Below are 9,448 nucleotides of genomic sequence, written 5' to 3'. Positions count from 1 at the left end.
GCTTTTTTGTGATGTGTTTGATTTGGGTAAGTAAAGCAAAACATATTAACTGTTGAATGTTGCCTGTTATTTAAATAATAGAAATTCAAGATGAAAGTTGAACAGATATTGAAATGCTAGATTGGCTCATTCAGAATCATGCCACAATGTGCTTTGTATGTTTTGTGTGTGGGTTTATCAAGCTCTAATTCAATGCAGTGTCCAAAACGAGCGCGCATAATTGTTGGATGAATGTTGGTTAATAGAGTCAGATAATAGTTAAAATTCCAACAGTTGAACAGATGTTGAAATGCTAGATTGGCTCATTCAGAATCATGCCACAATGTGCTTTGTATGTTTTGTGTGTAGGCTTATCAAGCTCTAATTCAATGCAGTGTTGAGCTGCATTTGAGAGGAACTACGTAAGTAACTAATGTGGAAAAATTGTGACTTCTTTGTGTACTTTTATTTTGAATATTAAAATTTTGTGGGTAAAGGTTAGAGAAAATAAGTTAAAAATGAGAGCTGTACAGGTATTTAAGTTTTTGGTTTGTAAAATACCCGAATGTGGGTTTCAGCAGGTGAGGCAATGATTGGACAGAGCAAAAGCTATGCTCCAAAATAGAAGTGATTACACCTTCACTAGACTAACCTGCAGCTAATTACATAATTATAAAATTAACACTTTAACCTGGCTTCCCCATCACAGATGTATTCTTTTAAATGCAAAGCTCTTTGTTCTAGCTTTTGTTGTTAAATGACATTCATGCCCAAGTGTCTATGCATCCATTGCAGGGATGTTTTCTCAAGTGACGAGTCTGAAGCCTGTGATGACGAAGTACCATCTACACCTCCCCATGGATTGTCACAGAGAAAAAGCTTCCTAACCAAGAGAGGCGCTGCAGAAGGTCCTTGAGTACGTCCAACATGTTGAGTCTGTGAGTCTACTGCAGGATCTAATGCAGGTATGAAAATGATGAAATTTTAATGTATTATCTTCAAAATTATAAATAATTATTTAATTTCTTGAAATATAAAATTAGGTACCCTAAACCCAAGTAGGAACCCCAGTCCCAGTACATTCCTGATTCTGGAGCTACAGAGATCAAACCATCCTACTGTATCACTAAATAGCCCCACCTCTAAAACCCTGATTCGGAAGGCCGAGTTGAAAGACTTCAGAGTTCAAGATGGTCAACTGCAACTATGATAAGCCGAATGTGTTCACCCCAAGTCGGAAACTGAGAAAAAGACTCAATTTTCACATGATTTCAGTCCCTTCTATATTTAAAAGAATGTATTGGGGCTCTAAAAATGTGAAATATTTTTACAAGTATTTCTTTTACTACTCATAGGCAGTTTCATAATAATAGTACAATTTGGCATCGTGTATTGTTTTTTGGTTCCATTCAAAATGCACAAGACGTATAGACATATTTTGTTTGTGGATCGCTGCAGCATCACACGAGCGCACAGAGACAAACGTGGCAGCAACTTAAAACAATTAAAATATCGAATCGAAATCGGGAACTGAAAATCAAAAATCGAATCGGGGCTTGAGTGAATCGTTACCTCCCTAATCATAATCATTTTGGTAGAATGTTGGGCTCTTGCCCTTTGAGTGTATATGGCGTTACCGAAGCTGTTCACTTAATCGACAATTCCTTTCCTGTGACGTTTATCATAACCAGTTTAACTGCCAAAATATTTTTAAGTGTGTGATGATTATCTGGATCGAGTGACACCCATGTTATAATGGTTGCAGGTATTGGTGGATTGGACGATAGTGTCAGAACAATGATGGCGTTCATCATGACAAATCCTCTGTCTCTGAAGTACAATCTCTTTGGACATCGTAGCAAGAACAAGCGCCGAGACCTGCCTTTTTCTGATGTTCTATACGGTAATATTTTTTTTTTTTAAGGGATTGTGGTGTGAAGACATTTCAGCATGTCCCATAAGGTTTCACAATCATTAAATAGCTTTACTAAGTTGGCTTCTTGTCTTTTTTGTTTTAGGAGCACTGAAAAGGAATGGAGCCACAAAGGACATCAACGAGAAGGACACAGGCAACCCTGTCCAAGTGGTTCATGGGAGCTTGTGATCAAGGTGGGAATAGGGCAGTTCGAGCTCGGAGATCTCAAGGCAACTGTCAGGTTTAAAACGTCCTGACGCCATTTTTAGACTGAAGGTGGCATAAATCCAGACCAAACCAGTTAGAGTTTTGTTTTTGACCATTCGCGAATGGGAGAGGAAGTCAGGAGGTGAAGCAGGCGTCTTGCCAGTTCAATCTCGCGCACTCTCTCTCACTCTCTACCACCCGTTCGGTCTTTTATCAGCAACCTAAGCAGACAATGGAGGTCTGTCTGAAATTCTAGCAGGCAGGCAGGAAGCAATCAACCACAGTAGTCAGTCAGGAATTCGAAACTAAAGTGTGTGCGTGTGTTCCAGTTGTGCGCGTGTGTGCTAAAGCAATAATGTGAGTGTCTGTGTGTGTGCGCAATTATAACTGATACAAATAGTGTATAAAAACATGATTAGAAATACACAAACTATTTACATATCCTCATCCCATCTCACATTCACCCGTTTGTGGGTTTAAATCATGTCCTTACGGCTTTAAGACAGATCATCATAATGAAATCATACAACAGTGTGGTCATCCGTGGAGGGGCGAAAACCCTCAGTAGGGACAAAATTCCCCTCCTCCCTTCCGGCGTGGAACGAGATTCTCATGGTATGTTGGTCACTTGGGAATAAAACATAAAAAAACTTCAATATACCTAGTGAAAAATAACAAAACTGTCTCCACGCAGAGTTTGTCTCCACGCAGAGCTTGTCTCTGCGGCGACTTGATGGAGGCCCTTGCCTCGTTGTAGGAGGGGACAGCCGTCTTTACCTCCCGGATCTTCGTGTGTGGTGTATGTGTGTGCATGTGTGGGGGCAGGGGCAAAAGGGTCCATGTGTTATTTAGGTTTCAGTGTCCAGTTCGAGTTTGTCATTGTCCAGTTCGAATTCGTCATTCTCAACATCAATCAGGTTGTAATGGTACATTTGGGCAACAAACATGCAGTTAATAATCATCTTTGTCATAAGAATAATGCAACATGAACAGACTACACATAACAAAAATGAAAACCATAATTATCCCGATATATTGTCTTTCAAATTCTTCGTAGTGGTCATAACATCAATAATTGTTTCATTTTATTAAAAATGTAAATGCAGTAATGTTCTCCAATCAAGGCTAAAATTCTTTATGTACGTCATTAATTTCCAAACAATATCTAATCTTTTTGTTCTGTGGCTTCAACATTCGTATCTGTGGCTGGTTGTGCGGTTCCGATGTGCGTGTGGTCCGATATTGTGACTCAGGTGGGCTCCTGTTCGAGGGATTCGCGTTGCTCGGCCTTTAGCTGGAAACCGGAGAAGCTTGTACTGCAACTGGTGGATCCAGCTGCCACGCCCCGCGACCTTTGCTGCCGTCGGGGTCACTGCAATCATCTGGCGAGGGCCATCTCAGCATTCACTTGTCCCAACGAAGTCGTTTCAGCACCTTGAAGAAGAGTTGGTCTCCCACACGGACGTGATTTCTCTGTGGATCAGAACACACTGACCAGTAATTGCGTCTTTTTTTTTTTTTTTCTTTTTGGTCAAAACATGTTTCCCATGTGGACTGGGACTGATGTGCCAGTCGCTGGTGGTTCTGATGAACCTGAGAGTCGATAGGGGATAGTGTCCTAACTTCGGCTGGCACTATCCTCATTGTTGTGATTGAAACACAGTCTGGTCATTGTCTCCTTTTTTTCCCTCATTGTCTTGATAAGTCTGCCCTTAACAGTCCCATTAGTGCGTTCCACAAGTCCTGCAGACTGTATGCACAATGACGCTTTGAGTCAATTTTGCAACAACTGTCCCACTTGTTACAACATCATTCACAAAATGCATAATTTTCACTTCAAATCACTTCTTGAAATTCCAAATGTCAGGATAATTTGTGTTAGGTTGAAGATGTATTTTATCCCATATTTTACTCTATTAGTATTGCAAAAGAATTGTTCCACAGCGTGACCCATGTTTGACCATATGGATGAGAAGACTTCACAGAGAAGCGGATGCCTGAAGACTGGATCAGCGTCTGCAACATCAAAGGAGGTGTGCTGAGACACACCTCTGAAACAAAAGGACTGAGACTTTAGTACCAGAGCACTAAAAGGGCATATCTGCCTTTTCAATCAGTGGATGACTGCCATTGATGTCTGTCTTTCCTCTTGTGTCTGAGATGTTTACATGTTCCTGCTGGTGCTCCCCCCTTCATCCCTTAGTGCAAATACATTGTATTGTTAGGGACTTCCCTAATAAAATAGAGGGCTCGGCGGAGTGTGCTCCAGAACGAATTTGGAGATGTAACTGAGCACACCTCCGTTCGTTCTCCTCGCGAGTAAAAGATCAACTCTTGTCTTCCTTCCATTCATTTAGCCTATGTTCAGTGAATGCTTAGGTGATTGAACCTGACAATTTGATTACACAACACTTTTTCCAACTGTTTTAGCATCAACATATGTTGTCGGAAACAACTTAATCCATTTTGAAAACATATGAATTACAACCAAACAATATTGCATCTCAAACAAATAACACTGTCTAAAAAAAAGTTTTTTGTTGAAAAGTCTGTATGTGGGAACAATTTCATATCATACTACCCCTCTCTTGACACATAGTTATGCTCTTGTGTCACTCTTATTACTTTTCCAATCAATGAATTAGGCAGCCAGGATTTGCCATCTGCCAATTTGCTGATCCTGTCCTCAGCAATGTTTGCACCTTTGTTCTCCCAATGTGTGCGTTCAATTACTGGTACCTTTTTCCCTGGCGTGGGATCAAATTGTCAAGTTGATTTTCTGCGTGTGTGTGCGTGTGGGGGTGTGTTCATTTTCCCTTTTAGCTGCGCTGTGTCGATATAAAGGCGAGGCAGTTTCCAATTGTAATTGTGTCATTTTCTGTTAAGTGAATTTTGCGTTCACAAATAACTATTTTAGACGTGCTTTATGCACAACTTTTCTTTTCCTGTTGTGGTTTTTAAAGCCCAATGTCGACAGAACGCATGAACATTTATCTTGACTGTCAGTCCACATTGTAACCATACAACTCATACAAGATGGGAAACCCCAAATTTTAATTAGCTCACACCCGCCTACGCTCTTCCTGCTTATCCTAACAATCTCTTATCCGTTGGTATCACAATGTTAGTACTCCCATCGCATAAAAGTCAGTTTGATTTCAGGCTGCGACCTTGGTTCTCAAACACTTTTACTTCTTATCAGTCTGGAATGCGCACCTGGTCTGTGTTACAAGTCTGAGTTCCTCCAGTCGGGAGGAAGGTCAAGTCGCGGTTTGGTGATAATTTGGACGGCTCCACAGTCGTGTGGCGCCTCCTAGATGATGCGGGGAAAAAATGACGCTGGGCTGAAATGCACCGCAACTTATCAGTATAATGTGTCCCTGTGACAATTAGGCCGGCGTGCAATGTGAATGTGGTGGGAAAAGAATGTAATTTTTTGATTCCTTAAAGCAGCAGTGAAAGCTCTTAATCACACTCTAAGTGGTTCTCTGCCACGAAATCCAAATTGTTGTGACTAAATATGCAAATGAATTCATTTTGCCCTGGTTCCTGCAGTAACCCAGGCTAATGAAGTCATTTTTTGCAGTCACTGTTTTGCTCAAATGGCTTATAATAATTTGGTAGTGCGTTAAGATGCTTTGTCGATACAATCTTGTAGTGTATCTTCACAAGTTCCAACATACACAACCCATTCCATGGCCATGACGATACTGTTTTAAAGATTACCAAGGCTTGTTGGACCTTTCTCTGCCACATAAATTACAGCCCTGAGAGGCACTGGGCCTCAACTTTATCTATGAAGGGTCAGGGATTTAATGGGGGTCACCGAGGCGTCCCAAGGAAAGTTTTTACAGAAAAGTGGTCTGGCAATATCTTTTCTCTTTCTTATCACTGACAATGCGCCCCTTTAAAGTTTTGACGTTTGTTTGAATTCGCCCGTGCTTATTAATTCTATTGAAGTCCAATTTTGCCAGTGTATCACGGCCTAATGAGTAAAACGCATGTTGATGTAGAACTCCTTCTACACACACTTTTATGTTTGACTTTTTACATCACGTGATCCTCCATTGCTACCACATCTCGTCCTGAAAAGTTAATGTTTTGTAACAAGACTTACTGCTTCCTCCTTTCTTTCTTTTCTTTTTCCTTCCTTCTGCCCAACACGTTCATGCTTTCTGTGCATAATTTAGAATTTTCTTTTCCATTTTACAAGTTGGCCAATTTAAATTAGGTTGTTTTATTTGAAAAGCCTGTAATTCTCTTTTTTTTCCCCTTTTCACCTAATCACAAATTTCTTATCACAAAAATGAACATGTTAATTCTATTTTATTTCCTATTTTTCCAATCTTGTGACTCATTTCACTTCAACCAGTTCTACCTTAAAGTGGACAAGTACACATCAATGTTTTTTGTAGTTTCTATTTTCTTCTCTGCTTTAATGAAAATTATAGCCCTTCTAGCCAAATTTTTCCTGTGTCATTTCTATCTCTGCATTTCATTCCATTTCTGGCCTACCTTAATACTAAAACAAAAATGCTCTTTCAAAAATTAAAACTATCTAAAACTAGTGATGGCAAAATGAAGCCCCATAAAGCAGCCAAGCCCTGCAGGGAAATACTTCACACACGAATGGGCTTCGAGATGCTTCATTTTTCTTGACTACGCCATCCCATGGACAGAAAAATGTATAACATGCTTGGTGCATGCAATAAAATGGTGAGCTGTAAATCATGCTCTGCCCACCAAACAATATGTATTTGAAGAGTGATTTTAATTGTTCTGTTTTACTTTGTCTTCTAACTTCTCCAATATTCAGACAGCTCCGCCGAGACCAACGTTTCACCCCCACACTGATATAAAATGGACCCAACCGTTTGGGTCTCTTTCCAAATTTGGTACCAAAGCCTCCCCCACAGTGCGGCAGCTATCTTGAATTGGCCCGTTCCCAGAAAGTTTTACTTCATTCAGTGTCATTCAGTATTATTCAAAATCTTTCAGTGTCATTCCAAATCATTCAATGTCATTCACAATCTTTCCACATCCTTCCACCTTCCATCGTTCAGTGTCATTCCACATTCTCTTTCATATATAACATAACATAACAATAACATAATCCTGGGTCAGCAGACACCTAATTAATGTGTTAATACATGATACATTTTTCTATAAGCAACCCTTATGATTGTAACGTATTTTTAATTCTTTCTAGGCGGGAACTGTCCGAACAAAAAATTCATGCAATTTGTAATTAGACACTTTGTCATACAAAAAGTCACTCAGGGCAAGAGAAAAAAAATTGTCACTTGCCCAAGTTGGGCAAGTAATTTGGCCACTCGGGCAAGGCAAATTTTAGTGGCACTTGCCCTATGGGCAAGCAGTTTTTAAAGTTAACTTCGAACCCTGTGATGGTGTCTTGTGACCTGTCTTTATCAGCTGATGTTCCATGAAGGCGTGCCTTACCTGTCACAAGAATGAAGGCAAGTCACGCCCCCCGCTGTCCATTCACTCCGCCAAGACGCTGCTCCAGGTGGTAGAGAGGATGAAGGCTCCCTTGTCTCTGTTCATGGTTTTTATGCCTCGCTTGCAGATCTCAATGGCCTCTCTGATCCAGCGCTGTAGTTTGTTCTCTTCTGTGCGGATGACCCTGCCCTTCTCCCGGTCCATGATGTGGTTTTCCCTTTTGCAGTGGTCAGTGATTGCTGATTTGTAATGTTCATGTTGTGCTTGTTCTTTTACTGCTCTGATTTTTTAATTTTTTTGACAGGTAAGTCACACCCTCATGGAACATCAGCTGATAAAGACTGGTCTCAAGACACCATCATGCGACACTCTGAAGAAGGCGAAAGACTCGCTGAAACATGTCAGGTAAAAAATTAACCTAAAACATAAATGTCTGCTTTTAATGAATCAGTCAAATATCAATAATAAGAAGACAAAATGAACCTAATACAAATAAATGAATGCTTAATAACTCCCCTGCACATGCTCCTAAAAATCCAAACCTTCACCTGTAAATAAAACGTCCCGACCTGAAGACATCTTAATGTTATTATTTTGTTTTACACACAGCGCCGCCAAGTGGAATCAAAAATTTGTTTTTATTTAAATTTTCACGTACTGCACGGTGCCCTTCTGACGAATCCGACTGAAAATTAGTCAGAAAAGACTCAAGACAATGATCTTACTCTCTGCCGAATTTTGTGACGTTTTGGCAAAAGGCGTGGCTATTACGGTGCTGAAAAGTCCGATTGTACTTTGTGACAACAAAAGCTCCGGCAACATGACTCAGATGATCCTATCTTCTCGAAGTTGTACACATTTGAGGATACTTCAGCCCTGAAGACTTCTACCAACTTATTTTTCATCGTAGTAGTAGCGCCACCAACTGGTAAAAGCTAATACAAGTTATTTTCTTGGATGTTTTTCTCCGTGCAACTCAACAAGGTCGCCCTCATATATGCTCGGATTACTGTTTCGGCCATGAGGATGTCACAATACGAAATTCGTCCTTTTTCGTGAAAGGTTGTGGGAGTGGCATTGCACTGTTCGGCAATAAAACAACGCTGATTATGAGGTTGTAAATATGAACGACAACTCGTGAAACTTTACACACACATCAGGCCGAGCAAATTTATCAATATTTTATACGTTAGTTGTGCAGCTTTTTTGAAATGGCTCGCCATGGCCCTCGAGAAATGTTCAAAAAAGCAACCCTGGTTGAGTGTTTCACCTCGCCTTTTGTAAATTTTATGGAGTACAGTGAACCCTCGGTTATCGCGGTTAATGGGGACCGAGACCACCCGCGAAAACTGAAAATCCGCGAAGTAGCGGCACACCTTCAAAAATGCTTAAAAAAAATACAATATATATAATAAATATATAAATATATATATATATATATATATATATATATATATATATATATATATACGGGGAGAGAGAGAGTGAAATTCATGTTATAACAAAAAAAACAAATTATTATTAAAACATATTATTTTTTAATTCCCCAGCCATTCTTTTTGTATTTATTTAATTACTCCGACTTTTACCTGCTGGTACGCCGTCCGGTGTACCCTGTGAAATGAAAGGTGGCATTCTTTATTTATTTATTCATTTATTCATTCATAACTGACAGCCTCGCGCTCCGCTCGTGCCCGGGCGGAAGAGGTGCTCCAATTCGGCTTAACTGTGACACACGCCCGCCCTCCTCCCCCGGAACTTCCATTCGGTTAAACTTAGGGGCCGCTTGGCACCGCCCGTGCCCGGGGAAGGTGCTCCTCTTCGGCTTACTGTGACGCGAGCATGCCCTCCTCCTCCGGAGCTTCCATTCAGTTAAACTTAGGGGCC

General features: G+C 40.5%; 1 long non-coding RNA gene across 1 annotated transcript; it reads left to right on the top strand.

The window, feature by feature from the left end:
• Positions 1-377: 377 nt before the first annotated feature.
• LOC148315626 (uncharacterized) lies at positions 378-7,790 on the top strand. Its single transcript, XR_015840752.1, has 5 exons — positions 378-401; positions 775-944; positions 1,745-1,882; positions 1,998-2,088; positions 7,689-7,790. It is a non-coding gene; the product is annotated as an uncharacterized LOC148315626 (long non-coding RNA).
• Positions 7,791-9,448: the final 1,658 nt, after the last annotated feature.

Source organism: Idiotropiscis lumnitzeri, unplaced genomic scaffold (genome assembly GCF_059441095.1).
Source record: "Idiotropiscis lumnitzeri isolate Australia: NSW breed Sydney's pygmy pipehorse unplaced genomic scaffold, RoL_Ilum_1.0 HiC_scaffold_75, whole genome shotgun sequence".
NCBI classification, from domain to species: Eukaryota; Metazoa; Chordata; class Actinopteri; order Syngnathiformes; family Syngnathidae; genus Idiotropiscis; species Idiotropiscis lumnitzeri.
Note: the sequence above shows the minus strand (reverse complement) of the source record. Positions and strands in the feature narration are given on the sequence as shown.